We start from the raw sequence: 18,922 nt of genomic DNA on the forward strand, positions 1-18,922 counted from the left end.
AAACGACTCAAAACGACACAAAAATGCATGTCTTCAAATTTGGACATACTTTAATGTGTACAAATGAATTTCCTTCTAATAGTGGACATAAGGAAATATGTCGATTTGTTGACATTACGGATATGTCCGCCATGAACATAAAAAATTGTGAGCAACTAATTATAGCATGTCAAAATGATCTACTACCTTGTTTTCATTAGTTTTGACGGATTAGTATGTTATATTTTGATCATTGGGGCAATGTTTGAGATTATCTACTTGTACGTCAAAAATTTATACAAATACGCGGAAACGTGAGGCGGTTGTCGTTTGTCTCTTGTTATCAGTGTTACCAATGTAGCACTTTGTCGCTTGATCTAGAAATTTTTAAGGATATTTTTATCAAAAACAATTGGTTCATTTATCATTGTTAAAATAGAAATTTAGCACCTTTTAAATGTTGTCTAGTGACTAAACTAGCATTATTTCCACTAAAATTAATATTTCTAGCGTCTTCTTGCAGTGTGGTTAGTGACAGTATTATTCACGTTGTTGGCAGTGTGTTTAGTATCATTACAACATGTGTGTGTGCCCTATTACGGACAGGTTTGACATATATTCTTATGCCATATCAACATACTTCGGGCTCTGTGTGTAGAACATTATCTAAACTCAAAGATTTTATTTCAGAGCATATACTGAGTTAGCAGTGTTATCGCAGATATTGCTTGTGAAAAACTTATTGCGTGTATTTCAATTTGTCAAGAAAACTAAAGAATAAATTCAACGTAAACAATTATCGCCCCTATATGTCGTTAAATGACATTTGTGCAAGAAAAGTGACAGATGAGACATGTGGTTGCATACGATGAATATGTAAAGCTACCTATTTAATATAAAATCAAATATTAAACACATCTGAGTGGGTGGTGAGCAAGCAAGCAAGCAAGCAAGAGTGTCTGTTTACCTTCCCATAGTCTGGAAAGGATGGGCGTCCAGCCGGAGGCTGCTTTGCCCGTTGGATTAAAGAAAAATTGTTGGTTTGTCTGTCTTCGAATTTCTTTGGGGGCGTTGTCTCCCGTGTGAAGCAAGTTCTGTGTCTCTTCCTCTTGGTTTGTGTGGAGACGTGTTGCGGCGTTTGTTCTTCGTGTTTCCTCGTGGTTGCGGTGTGTCTTAGCTCGCCGTGTGGTTGCATTATTTCTTGTCGCTTTACGATGTTTTGTCGTCGCTCTCCTTCAAGTTTCTTCGTTTGGGCAAGCTTTGTGGTTGGTAGTTTTTGGAAAGTGATGTGTCCATGGATGTGTGTGTTGTGTTCTTCCTTGTTGTGTTGTGTTTAGTTTTTTCTTTTTGTTTTTCGTCGTACGGTTGGAGGTTATCTGTGGTTTTTTTTGTTTATTTATTTATTTATTTTTTGAGTGAATTTTTCTATTTGTTGTGTGTATTTTGGATATAATGTGTTATTTAATTGGTTGCTGGGTTGTTATAGAGCTGAGTGCGAGTTGTGATGTTTTTATGTCTTTGGTTGAGGTATGCTTTTGTGTTGTGGTTTGTGGGTTGTCTGTGTGATGTACACATCTCCTTTCGTTGATGTGACGATGTTGATATTTTTGGACAGAAGGTGTCTCGATGCTTTCTGGATGGCTTTGTGGAGAACGGTGATCTTTGTAGGTTCAGCATAAGTTGTTAGAATGTAGGTTACCCATTGCATTATCGTCTCTGTGGCGTCGTTGACGGCTATCTGTATCATCTTCTTGATCTCGCTGTTCAGTTTGATGGGTATAGGCTCAACTGTCTGTGGTGGCGTGTCAGCGTGGTCCTGAAAAGGGCCGGAAGTTGCTGTTGCTTTGGTTTTGTTCAGGATTCTTGGTAGGGTGTCTCTTTTTTCGTTTTGTCGGATTGGTCTGCTGGGGCATTGGCTGCTTCCAGTGCGGTGTCCGGTTGTGGCGCAGGTGACGCAGAACAACTTGTTGAGGGGTGAGTCGCAGACGTTCTCGTGTTGGGTACCGCACCTGACACATTTGCGTTTTGCTTTGCATTGGTAGAACCGGTGTCCGTACTCAAAGCAATTTGTGCATGGCTTTGGTCTGGCTTCGTTCTTGGATGCTTCTACACGACATCTCTTGTTTCCAACGGTGATTCCGGTTTGGATTAAGGAGTCTATCTCTTCCGGGTTTCGAGAGAAGAGCCTGACCAGCGGCACCAGCCCTTTGTCGTTGACGATCCTTGTGACGTTGGTGAAATCGACTTGTTGGGTTTTCAGTTCTTGTTTTATTTGTGTGGTGGACATATCGATAGAGACTCCTTTAATCATACAGGTATATGTGGGGGATTGTTTCCTGTCCTTTTCAGGGCCATTGCGTGGATGGTTTGGAGGACGGGAGGTCTGTTGCTTCTCTACCCTCTCTTCTGTATGGGTTGTTTTGGTTGGATTTTTGCTTGTGGGTGGGTTTCTTGGTTTTGTTTGCAGGTCTTGGGATGTTTCTGGGTGAGGAGAAGTATATCCGGATGTGTTCGGTATCTTCTTTGCTTTGGTTGCTTCTTCTTCCTGATAAGAGGACTGTGGGGGCGGGAAGGTGGGAGGGTTTGGTGGCGATAGACATTTGCCACTCTTGTCTTCTTGGGAGGTGGTTGGGGGTGGAGGGCCTGTTATTTCGGTTGTGGCTTGCCTAAATTCTTCTTTCTGGGATGGAGACGGGGTGTCATCTTCGTCTGTTGTGTATTCTGGGTATTTGTCATGCTTGGGCGTGCTGTGTAGCGAACGTTCCGCAGCTTTGGATGGCACGTATACTATCTTGGAGTGTTTTCCGAAGTCCTGTTCGTGGAATTGTTCATCGAAGGCGTCTATCACCTCTTCGTCAGTAATCGGAAGTAGGTAGTGCTTCTTATTTTGAGTCTTGTAGCCTGGGATGCAGGCCACACGTTTGCGTCCCAATTTCTGTGTGAGTTTTTCGCATACAGCATTCGGGTCTCTGAATTCAGGAGATGGATTGATGATTGCGAATACGGTCCCCTCTGCATATATGTCACGCTGCTTTGCTTTTTCTTCGTTTTCCTTGATATCTCCCCATGCAGGCTGGTTCTTCTGTTTGTTCTGCTTGCGTTTCACCATTCTGTTTGGGGTGAGGATTGTGTTTGATGGAGCTAGATGTGTGTTTGTGTGGTGTGACTTAATTTCTGGTAAGAAAAGAACTTTAAGCATTTACTTCTTTAGTGAGAACCTTGTTTCCAGCATTACGCCCCTGGTTTGAGTCTAATGTATGTTTATAGAAATGGTTGATTTTTGGTAGTTTTTTTTAAAAAGAATCTTATTTTTGAAATCAAATAAAATTTAATCTACATTGAAAATTGTTTAAACTTTTTTGTTAGCAACAATAAACTAATTTGATGTCTTTCTTCTAAGGAAAAAAACTTACTGACCAATCAGAATTTGTCTTCATTGGTATGCACTTTTTATACAAGTTTTTTAAAGAGTACGCAATGAACACATTTTCCGTTATGGACGAAATAATTATCATTCACAAAATAACAGGAGCAATAGTAGAATCAGTGTTGCCAGACCAGTCAGTTGGAAAAGCAGGAGATTCGAAGATAAAAAACAGGAGAAAGCAGTAGACACATACAGTGGTGGCGTTTGAATGTAAATCCGGAAGGGGGGAGGGCAATAAAATTTGCCATTATTAAGGGCGCAGTAGTCAAAACAAGCAGTCCGGAATTCATTTTCGATGAACTACGTTGAGCAAATGAAAGGGAAAAGTCACGATTTATATTAATATTATTTGATACACACGTGTGTGAAGTAAAACGTAGTGAAAGAGCAAAGTGGAGTGGGAAAATGTCTTTTCATGCACGTAGCGATAACGTAGCTATGTGGTACAGTCACAAGTGATCGTGGCGTAAGGATTTCTTGCTGACGATCGTGGAGAAATGATCTAAGCCACTCTTCCAGCCCAAGTCCCAATCTTGTAAATCTTACAGAAAGTCATAAAAACGCTAACCATAATGCATATAGAAGATGGCGTACAGTTGTATTCTTTGGATTCATATTATATACAGTAAAGCTCTATATCTATATGCTCTACAGAGCTTTGTGTATTATAACAGAGAAATTTCATCTTTTTATTTGAGGAAACATTGAAAATTCAATATTAATAACAATATATTTCTTCAACTTCTCGAAGTAAGGAAAAAGTAGGAGATTGTTCACTTTTCATTATCTTTCGCAGTAGATCAGTAGAACGGAGAAAAAGCAGGAGATCTTCTGCAAAATCAGTAGATCTGGCAACACTGAGTAGAATGCCAAGAACACAAATGTAACTTTACTTATGATGAAAACTGCAAAGAAATACTGTCGTTGATTGGTTGCTTCTATTGGAATTTAGAGTTTCTTTCAACACTGAATACTGTTGCCTATGAGAAAAGATTTCGGGTTTTCTCGTCTCGAAAACGTGTCCAGAAAGTGTAGTCTCGTCTTGAATGTAATATCTGCTTACATTGAAGGAAGTCCGTCTTGTGAGTAACACTAACAACGTAAACTTGTGAGACACGGACCTCTGCAGCTTAATATGGAATTCGAACCACTTGAGCTCTACTTCTCGCCTAATACTTACTCTCTATTCACCTCTATTCGCGCTCTATTCGCCTACTATTTACATGAATCACTGGAGCAAGAGATGAAGAAAGTAGTTGAGATCAGGGATAAAAGTGCATGGAAAGACGGGGGACGCGGTCCCCCCACTTCGAAAAAATAAGTACGGCATCCCCACAGTTCCTAAAAAATTACAATTGGCAAAGATAGGCAGGGGTAACGGCGTGGCTTCATGCCGCTAGCTACCGTCCCTCCACCTTCTCAGAACCACTTTTATCCCTGGTTGAAGTAATAAGAGGACAACAAGAAAGTCGGAGTGTGAAGACCTCGGAACTGGAGAGAAGTTTGGAGGCAGTAGGACAGGTTAGAGGTAAAAATATCATGTTGATGGTGAAAGCCATGGTTCCTAGTTTAAGAAGAAAGAACATGATGGGGGGTGACTACAGAACAGATATAAGATAGGAAGATTAATGGCTGGACTGGGGAGGGTCTGAAAGAGGCCCTAAATCTCACGCGGAAGAATAGTTATTGCGTCATAATTGATAGGTTAGTTAAAATCAAGGAGGGGATGAGCATAGACTCAAAGTTGAGTCCGGCAATGGCAGAAATTGCCATGAATGATTGGGAGAAGAAAGTAATATTAAAATGAGGTGACAAATTAGTGTTTTTTTAAGAGTAGACAGTCGATGATTGTATAGGAATATGAGAGGGGGCATGAAGGCAACTGGTGAAATTTGTAAAAGAGATTGAAGATAAAGAAAAGGGGAATAGAACTGGAATTGGAAGTGGAAAATAAAGAGGCTTAGTGTTCTTAGACATGAAGTTAACGATGAAAGACGAAAAGATCTACACGGTATGGTGCCAGAAAAATTGTGGTTCGGGAAACAAAGGCCATGAAAGGAGTGATGTGGACAGTCAACGAAAATAAATCTCGTTAGTAACACGGAGAAAAAAATTTATCAGCCGGACGGTGAAAGACGAAAAGCGGAGGAGGGGATAAAGGCATTCTATGAGCAGTTCGAAAGAAATGGTTATGATAAAAAGAAACTTACAAAAGATACAAAAAGAAAGGAGGAAGAAGAGGAGAAAAAGAGAAGGAAGTCTAGAAAAAGAAGACGAAAGGAAAATCCGGTGGGTGTTGAGAGTATGGGGGGTCATCAAAAGAGTGCTTAAGAAGATTCGAGATATTTCTACCTAGAGAAAAGGAAACAAAAGGTTACGGGAAGTAAGAAGGGAGAAGCGAAGAACGAGGAGGAGGGAATGATGGAGAAATGAGTAATGAATAGGATACAGTGCAGTTAATATGACGTGTGCTATATTGGGGAAACAGGAAAGAGATTAAAAGAGCAAATAAAACAACATAAGGAAGACATTTGTTGAAAAGAGACAGAAAGACAGTCTACAGGCACATAAAAGGCACGGGACATTCAATTAATTGGAGCGAAGTGAAAGTGCTGGGCCAAGAGGAGAGAAAGTTTGTCACGAAATGTAAAGAAACAAGTTTTATTGAAATAGAAGGTGATAGAGTTATGAACGTAAAATTCATGAACAGTGGAATAAGTTATTAAGGAGTCTTAAACATTATTTAAGCTACTTGTACGATTTTATTGTTGTAAATTCAGTATGCAATTCAGCATTATTTATTTATAATTTATATTATTAGTATTCATATTTAAGAAGCTAATTGTAGACTGAATATAAAATTCGTGCTAAGTGCCAAAAATAGAAAAAGTTCGGTTTAATGTTAAAACGTGGTCTATGTGCCTAACACTGCTCAGTGAAAAACTGGCTATCTAGTATACACTGTGGAAGCAGTTCAAATAATCCCCCAGAAGAACGCGCGTGCCTATATGTCCCATCAGTTCTGAAATAACATCTTGGCTGTTTAAGATGGATCACCACCCGGAAGTCAGTACATATTTTAGCTCATTCCTTTAACTACTGCCCAATGAAACGTCCGTATAAGATAGAGTATTGTTTCAGCTACAGAACAAGACACTGATTCATTTGGTTGTGTCTCCTGATATCGAAAAATGTAACAAATATTTGATTCGTTTTGCAATGAGCACACAAGATGGCACTTGTTGTTAGATCTTATTAGAAGTGCTCCGTTTCATGAAATGTGTATTTATGTGTGTGTAAAGTATTTTAATGTAACAATCTTATCACAAAGTAGATATATTGTTTGACCGTTTTTCTTGTTTGTTTCATATTTTATTTCAATATTAATTTACATTTAAGGAAATAGATTTTGAGACGAAACTTGCGCAGAACGCCATAATGCGTTGTTGCCAAATTTGTACGTTTACTGTAGTAGTCACAATAAGAAAATTTCTTGATTCTAGCGTTGCAGTTCGAGACAAGGAATCGTGGTAAGGGTCGAAAAATAATTTTTCCAGTAAGTATCTCAGCAGAATTCCATGATTACTCCCCCTTTATTATCTGGCATCAGTAAACACTCGACACTACCTGGCAATGCCGCAGTATTCAAGCAGCGTTTAGCATAGCACTGCGAAGACCTAGTGATGCACCTTGTTTTGGCACTTAACACGGATTTTATATTCAGTCTACAATTATATTAGATCTAGTTTTTAGAAATGAATATATATGGTTATCAACAGAGGGGTAAGGGGAATTACGACTTTTGTTTAAAGTTTTTTTTTTCGGTGTGTGGTGTAGGCCTAAAGCGATTGGCTGTTGTAGATCTGGGTAACTAATCAGGATTCGTTGATTTTTTTTCGCTGTCTCTTTTATATTAATTCTGTCACTACCTGTGAATTCATAGTGTCTGATGAAGCCAAAGTGGATAGTTGACGAAACAATTACACGTTAATAAATTTTACAACAGAAGTATTGTTTTGTTCAGCGTGTAGTTTAAATCAAATTTACGTGCACTAAAACCAAAGCATTATTGTTAGTATTCCCAGTTCAATTCCTTGGATTTGAAATTTTTTTCAGAGTTTACAAAATTTTCAGAGTTTACTCAGCATTGAGAAATCACAGGGAAGCTACCTGAATTAAAGGACCGCAGTGGCTCAATAGTAGAGCGTCCAGTTCTGGTACATGAGGTCTCTAGTTCGATCCCAGGTCGAGTCATGTGGGCTCTGATTGTGGCAGTAACGTAACGCAAAAATGTCGGGCCTCCCCACACGATTATTTTTGGCCCCCCTTTCCATGCCCATTAACTTCCCACTACATTATGTCTCTGTAGAAGACAATGGTTAATAAATCCATGAAATTAATACTAACCGAAAAAGGCAAAAATTATTTTCTCTTAGCCTTCGACTGCTAAGATAATTTTTAAAACTGATTTTGCTAGAATGGATGAATTTTCACCAAGAGCATATTTTTCTTTTCTAAAGTAAATAATGTTGTTAAGGGAAATGGATATTCCCTATTCAGCTCACTTTTTGTAGCCAAAGTTCTTAGCATTTGCTTCGGGGTGGGCCCCCCAAACTCTGCGGGACCCTTCGCACTGCAGGTCCTGCGGGCTCCTCAGTTACGCAACTTGCTTGTGGAGAGATACAGTATGCCTAGGTTTCGATACGTGAAAGGAGAGGTTTTCTACGGTCTGTTGCCGCGGTATTGTTACGGAGAAAGCTCTTACAAACCACAGAGCATAGCCTGATTTCTCTCTGTCTGATTTCTTTAAATAATGTCAAGTTGTCAACTAAGGATTGGAAATTCTCACCCAAATGATAGCGTTGTAATTTTATGGTTGGCTATTAACAGGTTTCAATTAACACAATAAAGACAGCCAGAAGGGTTACTGGATTAGCATGTGGATAAGATTCTAGGAGAAACTACACGGAAGTTCTTTCGCGAGAATTGAGTCAATTTGACTATCTGAAAATTATCAAAGTACACGTTACATGGACAAACTTTGAGGATGTAGCTCGAAGGGTATAGTAACTACCTCCAACTGGTATGGGAGGGGAAACAGAGACATTAATAGAAACCAAGATTTCCAATCTGGCTTATTGAAACTTGAGATTTTATCCTAAGGGACTCGACCATTGCAAGAGCACTCGGGTCTCTTTCTTCTGCAGCCACTGCTACTGAAACCACGATATTCCAACGGAGCAAAGAGAAGTCATTGCGAAAGATAATAAGACTTCCGTAATCCTATTACCTGCTGCTAGGCAATGAACGAACTCAAAAGAAAGAATTCCAAGTCTCTTGGACTGGTGAACAGCTACAATAAATTGAAACAGAGACGTAAAAAGAAAAAGCCGGATTGGGGGAAAGTACATCAGGAAACGTAAAATGTCAAGGATAAAGCGTCCAATCTAGAAACAAAGAACAAGGAAGATTTTTTTTTAAATGTAAGAATATTTTTAATGTATTTCATTACAACTAGTCAATATACTATCTTCGTCACAGATCTTGCTTCTTGATGCTACTAATGTTAAAATGCCTTTTATGAAAGAACATTAACTGACGCCTGCAACGAAATATCTGAATAATGAAGCCATAATTTTTCCATTCTTGCACTCATGGCATCTTATCCTTATTCACAATTTATTCTTCCACACCAATACCGTAGTTCCCAGCTATCCGTGAATCCTTCTAATATACAGACGAAGGAAACTAGTGGCATACTGACCTCTTCTAGGGAAATAACGGTGGTTCAGTGGTAGAGCGCTCACGTCTGATGTGAGGAATCTTAGTTCGATCCCCGGTCAACTAAATTTCTTCTGTGTCTGTTCGCTCCATTATAACTCATCAGATTTAATGAAGCTTGATAAGTGGACTTATCCATCTTCTGAAATAAACTCATGTTCTGAAAATCCTTCAAAAATAACGAGATAAATGAATGTAAAATCCACCTTATGTCCCAAATTTGAATGTAAGTAACCAACTCTATCGCCTATGGAATCCTAAGCTTCAATGCCACGCTCACAAAAGCACTCCGCTGACTTTTGTTCTTAGCTAAATGAATCCAGTTTTTACGTTAAATTCCTATTTGTGAGAGATCCATCTTAATATTGTCCTTCCATCTGCGCCTAGGTCTTCCTAATGCTCGTTTTCCGATTAGATTACTAGTTATAACTTTGAAAGCGTTATTAGTTTCTTCCATTTTGACTACAGGACCTTCCAACCTGAGCCTCCTAGAATTGATAACTCTAAAAGTGTTTGGTAAATTGTATACATTATTCAATTGCTCGTTATGAAGTTTCTACTATTGTCCATTCCCTTCCTTCTTGGATCCGAATATTCGTCTCACGATTTCATTCTCAAGTACTTTCTGCGTTCTTCTCTCAGAGAAAGCGACCATGTTTCACAATCATGCAGCACAGCAGACATGATTATCGTTTTATATATTTTAAGCTTCACATTCCTCGACAGACTTCGTGACGTCAAATACAAATACATACAAAATTATTTTCTACTATAAACTTGGTAGAAATTTTTCGATTGTGGATCTTTGCGCTTCAGAGCTGCAAATATGTAATGATGAAAAAGTTGAAAGAGTATAGATTTCTTAGTTTGAGTTGTGTGGCCCCGTACTATGGTGGTTCTAATGTAATGGGTGGCCAGTTTAATGGGGGGTAAGGGTTATTTGGGAATGAAAATCTTTTAGTGATTTACGTACATTGCCATGTTCCTACACTAAATCTAGTACTTGTTGATACTTTAGTTATATTGTTAACGGTAAAGAGATTTTTGATCTGTCAAATGTTATTAGCCTACATGATTATTTTTCGATATCTGCTATTAGCTTACAATAAATTTCTTTCTGGATTTGAAAGTAACTGTGCTCCAGCTCTGTAAGATGGACAGCTCTGTCTTGACATTTAAGAACTTTCAAATCCGTAAAAAAAATGCATATTCAGCTTTGCTATAATATCTAGAAATTTTGGAAATATCTAACACAACAAGTAAACATTTTCAGTCTCCTAACTGCGATCTTGATGGAGCTCTCCTTGCTGTGTCTTCTGTGAGAGACACACTACAACAATTCAGGAATGAAGACCACTTTGAAGCTGTTTTTGACAGTGCTAGAGAGTTCGTGGAAAGCCTTGGAGATTTAGCAAATCGATTACTAATGAGGACAACTGTCCTCAATGAACTTTAAAACCACTCTCAAGTATAGACGACTGTCTCATTTTTGACACCACGGGATATAGAAATAACAGATTTCGAGTAGAATAAAATGTATTAGCCAGTCATAGACTTCAAGAAATCTGATATCTATATCTATATATCTATATCTATCTATCTATCTATCTATCTATCTATCTATCTATCTATCTATCTATCTATCTATCTATCTATCTATCTATCTATCTCATCTATCTATCTGTTGGTGGTTGGTATGACGAGATTTTGAGGTTGTTGTAAGTACTATAACAAATAAGTATGAATATGTGTGTTAACAGATCTTATTAATGATAATATTATGAATAGGTGGTTCTTGTACAGATTAAGAATAAATGTACTATACCCGATATAAGAATGTAATGTGTTTATGTAGTCTACTGTGTGGATAAGTTGACGTACTCCAAATAAAAGAATTGTTGATATTTCGGCTTGAGCTAACAATTTTGGCTCTGTCTGTGGAACGAACAAGTCTGTGGAAGTGTTCAGTTTCATTTCACTCTGTGAATTGAAATGTGTATTGGTGGGTAATATTGTTTTCACATTTGCGTAATTTATGTTATTGAATGCCTGAATATGTCTGGCAGTCTAATATAAATGGGTAACAATTAATTTTCCCTAGAATGGGATATATAAATATAATTAATTTATAACTACAAATTTGTTGACTAGGAGCCAATATGGCTGCCATGGCAACAACGTCTACTACTGATATTAATACAGATAATTTGGTAAACAACGGAAAACAAACAGGATTGAATATGCAACCTAATAAAAAATATGCTGTGGTATTCGATAGTACTCCTGGTTTAGTCTTAGAGGACTATTTAGTGGCTGTTGCAGATAAAGTGCAAGGTATAAACATTGCTTATGCTTCTCGAATTAGTGGTGGCAGAGTTTGTATATATTTAAATAGTGAAGATAATGTTCAAAAGCTTATTAGTGTAAGTGGATTGTCAATTCAAGGTATATTTGTGCCGGTTCGGCGCTATATCTCACCTGCAACGAAAGTTGTATTATCAAATGTTTTACCTGACATACCAAATGATTTATTACTGAATGTTTTGAGTAAGTATGGAAAAGTAGTAAGTACGATAAGGCATATACCTGTAGGATGTAAACGTCCAGATTTGCAACACGTTAGATCTTTTCGACGGGTTGTGTATGTGTTGTTTGACAACCCAAATGTGGTACCAAACTCTTTTCCTTTAGAATATGATGGTACTCATTACAGTATATTTGTTTCTAAGGACGATGTGCAATGTCTAAAATGCCATTTATACGGACATGTTGCACGAAATTGTTCCCTTGTACCAGAAAAGCCTTCAGTATCTAATGAGAATCAACATCAAGTTACGTTAGCTGATATTGTTAGTTCTTCCCAACAGGCAAGACAAATTCCAGAAGTTAATGACAACAAAAATAGAAGTTTCCCAACGCCAATGAAATCTCAGCCAGAGAATGTACAATTAAGTGAACCTAATCCAATTGTTCTTCCGGTAAAAATAAAACCCAGAGTTCGACCAATGATCATAAATAGGCCTCTTTCAGATATCGAATTCCCTCCATTAACTCCAGTAGAGGATAATGAAGACATATTCACTGATAAACCTAATTTAAATAATTGCACTTCGAATTTAAATTCTTGTAACTCAAAATCTGACAAGGAGCCCAACAATCAGACTGATAGTCCAGATAATATGAATACTTATAATAGTATAGTTAATCAAAATGGTGGTGATGTAAACGACGATACACTTAATGATTCAATGTCTGACGATAGTTTTATTCCACCAGGACAATGCGAGAAATCTATTTTAGAAGAAACCACGGATCAACAAAATGATACGTATATCACGGGTATAAAACGAAAGCAGATCAGTGATACCGTAGATGAAGTATTATCAAAAAAACAACCGGTATCAGTATCCGATAATGAAAATAATGAAAATGATGACCAATTATCCACAATATCAGCAAGTTCTGACTCGTCATTGCAAAAAGACAGAAAAAAATTAGAGTTTAACCTAATGACAGAAACGCCTTTAAGCCAAAGTCAACTCCAAGATTTTCTAACGAATGTTCGTAGTTTTAAGAAGGCCATGCCTATTGCTAAAACTTTTACTAGTGACATTCCTGGTCTTATTGTACAGTTAGAACAGGTCAAATCATCTGGAGTGGAATATAATTTACGAAGGCGTCTTAGCAGAATTATTAAATCACTACATAGTGATATGTGAAGTAATATGTCAGAGAATGTTCATTTTCTGTAAAATAATTTGCCTATTTCTTTCGATTTTAATTATGGTCAAATTTTTATCTTTAAATGTGAATAGTATAGCAGATGAAAAACGACAAATTAGTTTATATCTGTGTACACAAAAACATAATCCGGATGTACTGTTTCTTCAAGAGACAAATGTACATGAGGTACCTACATCAAAAACTCTAAATGATTATGCTTTTTATATAAATCCTGGCAAACATGCTTTTTCTGGAACTCTTATTGGTGTTCGCAAACAATTTTATATCCAGTTGAGTGAAGTATCTCATAACATTAGATTTGATGGACAGGTACAAGTGCTATCGTGTATATACAATTCCCGTAGGTGGCATTTTATTAATGTATATATACCTTGTAACAGTCCGGTAGCTCTGAAAGTAGTGAAGTCAATAGATGATTTTTTGTCTACAATACCTTCTGTTGATTATGTTATTATGGGTGGTGACTGGAATGTAACTTTGTACCCAGAGGACCGGAGTAATTCTGTGGAAAGAAATACAACACTGGCTAATGTACTACATAGTATTATACAACATAATAATTTACAAGATGTATGGAAACATCTTTTTCCCAATAAATGTGGGTATACATATGCGGGAACGCAGTCACACTCTCCAAGATCTCGTCTTGATCGTTATTATACGTCATACTCAGTTTTACCTCGGATTTTAGACATAAAAATATTTCCGTCATTTTCAGATCATTCTAGTGTATTAATGTCTTTATCTGGATCAGAAACTCTAAATCGTCCTGCATATTGGCGTCTGGATAATGATTTACTTCATAACCCTTTGTATCGTGAAATTGTTGTAAATTACATTAATTTTTATGTTTCTCAGTTAGTTTGTGTTTCGGATAAAATTGGATTGTGGGAGTCTTTTATTAATGAAATTAGACGTATTTCTATTCAATTCTCAGTGTCTTGTAAGGACGATATAAACAGAATTAATATAAAACAAATTGAAGCCATTTGTAATGATTTCCTATGCAAAGATAATGTGAATCACGAAGAAATAAATGCATTTAATGAGTGTAAAGCTATGCTGAAAAATAAGTATGCGGTGCTAGCAACAAGAGTAATTAATACTAAGAGGAGAGCCTTTCAACACACTGATGCTAGTAGTTTTTCCAATATAAGAGCTCTTCAGAATGATTGCAATAGAATTTCACATATTTCAAGACTTCGTGTAGGTGAGAATATAATATCCGATTCAAAAGCGATTGGAAAACACATCAGGGATCATTTTCAAAGTCACTTTCAAGGCACTGACTGTCAAGATATTAAATTATTTCATAGAACTTTATCAGAATTGCCGAAGATATGTAATGTAGAACGGAATATTTGCGAAGAACCTATTACAGAAGATGAAATTACGGCTGCAGTTTTTCAAATGAACAAAAGGAAAACGCCATCATGGGATGGTTTAACTGCAGAATTTTATATGTGTTTTTGGTCTCAATTAAAACCATTATTTATAGAAGTAATTCGTAGTTGTCTATCGGAATATCGTCTTCCTCCATCCATGACTATGGGAGTACTAGTTCTTCTACCAAAAAAGGGAGATCTTTTAGAACTTAATAACTGGAGGCCAATCACATTGCTAAACACGTCATATAAAATTTTGTCTCGTGTATTAGTTAACCGGTTGCGTCGAGTAATGCATTCAATTGTTCATGAAGATCAAACATATGGAGTATCCAACCGTTCAATGTATAATAATATTCATCTAATACGAGATGTTATTAGTTATTGTAATATAAAAGACCTCCCACTTGCATTACTTAACCTAGATCAATCATCTGCCTTCGACAGAGTAAATCATTCATATCTTTTTGAAGTTTTAAATGCTTTTGGGTTTGGCCCTGGTTTTATTTCATGTATCAGATTGTTGTATCAGAAGGCATCAACAGCAGTGCGTCATGGATCTGTATTGTTAGAGCCTTTTCTTCATCTTTGTGGTGTACGTCAGGGTGATCCGCTGTCAGGTCCTCTTTTCACTTTATCTATCGAGCCTTTTTTGCATATGTGTCGACGTCATTTAATCCAATATGGATTATCGATTCCAAAGCCTCTTCATATATCGCCTAACAATGTTGAAGAAAACAAAATAATTGTTTCAAGTTTTGCCGATGACGTAGTGTTATTCATAACACGGAATGAAGGTTTTAATGAAATTTATAATTTATTTTCTGAGTACAGTGTGGTGTCTGGAGCAAAGCTTAATCTTCAAAAATCATGTGGACTTTGGGTTGGCAGTTGGAAACATCGCAAAGACGCACCACTGAAAGCCACATGGACTTCAAGATCGTGTAAATTTTTAGGAGTACACTTGGGAAATACAGAACACGATGAAAGAGTTAACTGGGATAATCTGGAAAGCAAAATAAAGAAGAGTCTTTTAAGGTGGCAGCACTTTTCGTATTGCACTTCATATTATAGTCGTCGCCTATTATTGAATACGTTTGTGGGATCAAAGTTGACACACGTATTTACGGTTTTACAACCTCCGTTGGATTTTTTACAGCGAGTAGATAAATTATTTTTGAATTTCCTCTGGAATAGACATCATTGGCTACACCCAAATTATGTATTTTCTCCAGTAATGCAAGGTGGTTTAGGAACAGTGCATATTTATAGTAAAGTAATATCGTTGCGGTTACGTTTTATAGCAAATATTTTACGATCAAATTTTCATTCAGTTCTTAATGATTTAATTTTGTTTCACTTATCATCCTGCTGTACACATCCATTAAACCCTGTCCATTTTTTTATTATGGATTTTAATAGAAATAGCATTAATGGTGTAAATTCTTTCTACTCATCTGTTATTAATTCATGGAAGCATATGAATGTCTATCCAAATCTGGAAAAATTTACATTGGATTTCTTTCGTTCTTTGCCCGTTTACAACTGTCTAATATTTCGATCAAACACAGGTTTGATTTCTTTGAGTCCTGAATGGAAGCGATTATCTGTATATGCAGTTGGAGATTTAATATCTGAAACTGGTAGTTGGTACGAAGAGGACCATTTTGATTATTCAAATCTCACAAAATGCTCCCAACGTGTCTTGACACTTGGTTTAAGAAGATTTAAGAATTTACTGAAACAATTTTTGACAAGAATTGATCATATGGCTGAAAATAAGATTGAATATACCTTTTTGCGATTTGGAACAAACGATACTATACATTTTCCAACAACATCAAAAACGCTATATCGACAGGTACTTTCTCGATCATTATCTCCTAATCCAATTACAAATAAATGTCGTTGGACGAATGAAAGGATTCCGTGGACTGAAATATGCCGATTTCCCTCAATTGGATATGATGCTCAGAATTCATGGAGGTTTTTACATGATAGGCTAATAACTCCTGAAAGGCTGTATCAATGGAAGAAATTAGATGGCCCCAAGTGTCTTTTCTGCCCGCAAGTCGGTACAGGATTACATATAATTTATGAATGTGATGCTGTTCAGTCAGTTTGGAAATTTGTAAGCACTTTAATCTGTAAAGTTTTGGACTTAAACGAAATACCTAATAGTAAACTCATGGTAGGATATTTTAACTCTAAAAAGTCAACTGCTATTTCTCTTTCTAACTTTTTGATTACTTTAGCACGTAGTACAATATACATTGTATATAGATATCATTTATATTGCAGTTTCAATTGTCCTCTGGATTTTTTGAGTATCTATATTCGCCGTTTAAAGTATGCTATAAATAATGCTTATAAAGAAGCTGTATCTCAAAATAATATTGTAGCCTTCGCAAATATATGGACATACAATGATGTTCTTTGTACCTTCAACGAGCAAGAACTTGTGTATAAAATATAATATGCACTTATATGTTGAATATAAATACGAAAATTTAAATTTGTAGAACAGTGTACAGTCTAGTTTATAAAATATTGATGGTAGAATTACCGATGTAACCTTATTGAATGGAAATAAAAAAAAAATCTATCTATCTATCTATCTATCTATCTATCTATAGCTTCAACCGGTCGCTTCGTCCCCGAGTAGTAGATAAAAAAGAAATATATTTTCGTCAACTTTTCTCATGTCCTAGCTTAACAAATTGTTTTCCTTGATGTCAAAGAAAATGTTTCAGTAACATGTATGGAAAACCGTGAGTTTGTTCGTGAAATGTACCTCAATCTTCCATTGACCTTTTTGCCGCAAAATACTAATTAATTAGTTAATTAATTTGAATGTTTTGTTGCGGAAACTTCATTTTAGGGTGTTATTATTGTACTAAGAATTATCTACTATAGTATCTATTCACAAATAAAAAAGTTGACTTTTTTTCAGAAGTGAAGTCTATGTTGGTTTGTATATCTTACATGGGCTTCTCGCACTAAGTCAAAAATGATAAAAATCAACTTTATAAATTTACTGCGGGCAAACTATTTATTATTTTTTAACCGGATTTGAAGAATATGCTAGGGTTTTACACAAAAAATCTTAGAAAAAAATTGCGCTCCATTCCGTTAATAATAACGTAAGATAATTTAAAATATATATATACTTTTCAAAAAATCAAGGTCGCTGAATCCCCTAAAATCAGAAAAAAGCTTATATTTTTAAAACTGTTGTCTTTAGTGCATCTAGGTTTGAATATGTTGGCTATCTGAACTTGCTTTTAATATCACTAAAGTTTGTTTTATTATCTACATCGAAAATTAATTTATTAAAAATTATATTTTCTTATTTTTGAAACCGGTCGCCTCTCGACTTTGAAGTGTTTCCAATTGCTGGATATTACCCCACATGTTCTCAACCAATCAAATAATTCTATTTGGTTGTGCGACGAAAGAGCGTTTAACAACTTCTAAATTTCTATATGGCAATTTTGAAATTGTGTTTAAAAATAGTAACTACTCTCAGAGCTACCAACATTTTAAGAATATATTCTTGTAACACTAGCGAATGAAAATCCTTGGCGGGATACTAATTTTTGCATAAAGAGAGACGATACAGTTCAAGGTCATAGAAGTAGAGGGCGCAATTGTGCAAAGACAATAAAGAAGCGAAGCGGGAATCGAATCTTACGGTAGCTCCATGCAGGGGAGGGGTTGTCTAGCATACATAATGTTCGCGTGCGAGAGAGAGAGAGAGAGGAAGGGAGTGAGTGAGTGTGTGAGAGAGAGAGAGAGAAAGAGAACCATGTTGTCAGTGAGATGAATCAATTCAACCCTTCGCGCTTCATTGAGTACAAAAGAGTTTTCTTTGTAAACACCTTTCTTGGAAGTTGTTTCAATGTGTTGATTATTTTTCATTAAAAGCACACTTTTAAAGGATAATATAAGCATTTGTTACTAAAGGTATATTTCTCTTTATCTTCTGCTCTGAAACATACGCACCAGTATAGCCAGCATTTTTTTTTCCTATGGGAGCAGGACTTCTTTTAGAAGAGGTAAACATTTTACACTAAAAGCAGACCAAGTTTGTTTCATATTTATTATTTATTCTCTACTTTATTCAAATATGGGTCCTGAGACTATGTAAAAAAAATAGACTGTAAATAGGTAAGTTTATAAGGAAACAAAAATTGTTCATCGAAGTCCACTTATTTGACTTGCATTAACATAGATATTAAGAACGAGGAAATATTAGAGGAAAATTCAGTAATAAATTCGCTAGTGAGTGCATTCAGTTAGGCAAATAAGAGTAACAAATTGGGAGCAGTAGCGGCTCTTGAGGGAAGTCTCATCAGTAAATATTTAAATTTTATTATTACAAGTCTTGTAACTAAAACTTTACAAACGCATAAAACATATATTAACTTCAAATCTGTATTTCTTTCCAACAATACCAATGAAATTATAATATCAAAAATTGCACTTTTACCAATTAAAGTATCTACATTAGCACATTTCACTTTTGCTTTACTGAGATATCTATTTAATACCAACTATTCAAACAAAATAGTTACTTCTTAAACACTGTTTTGTCTATATATAG

The sequence above is a fragment of the Thermobia domestica genome, chromosome 2 (genome assembly GCF_964235325.1).
Source record: "Thermobia domestica chromosome 2, izTheDome1.hap1.1, whole genome shotgun sequence".
Lineage (NCBI taxonomy): Eukaryota > Metazoa > Arthropoda > Insecta > Zygentoma > Lepismatidae > Thermobia > Thermobia domestica.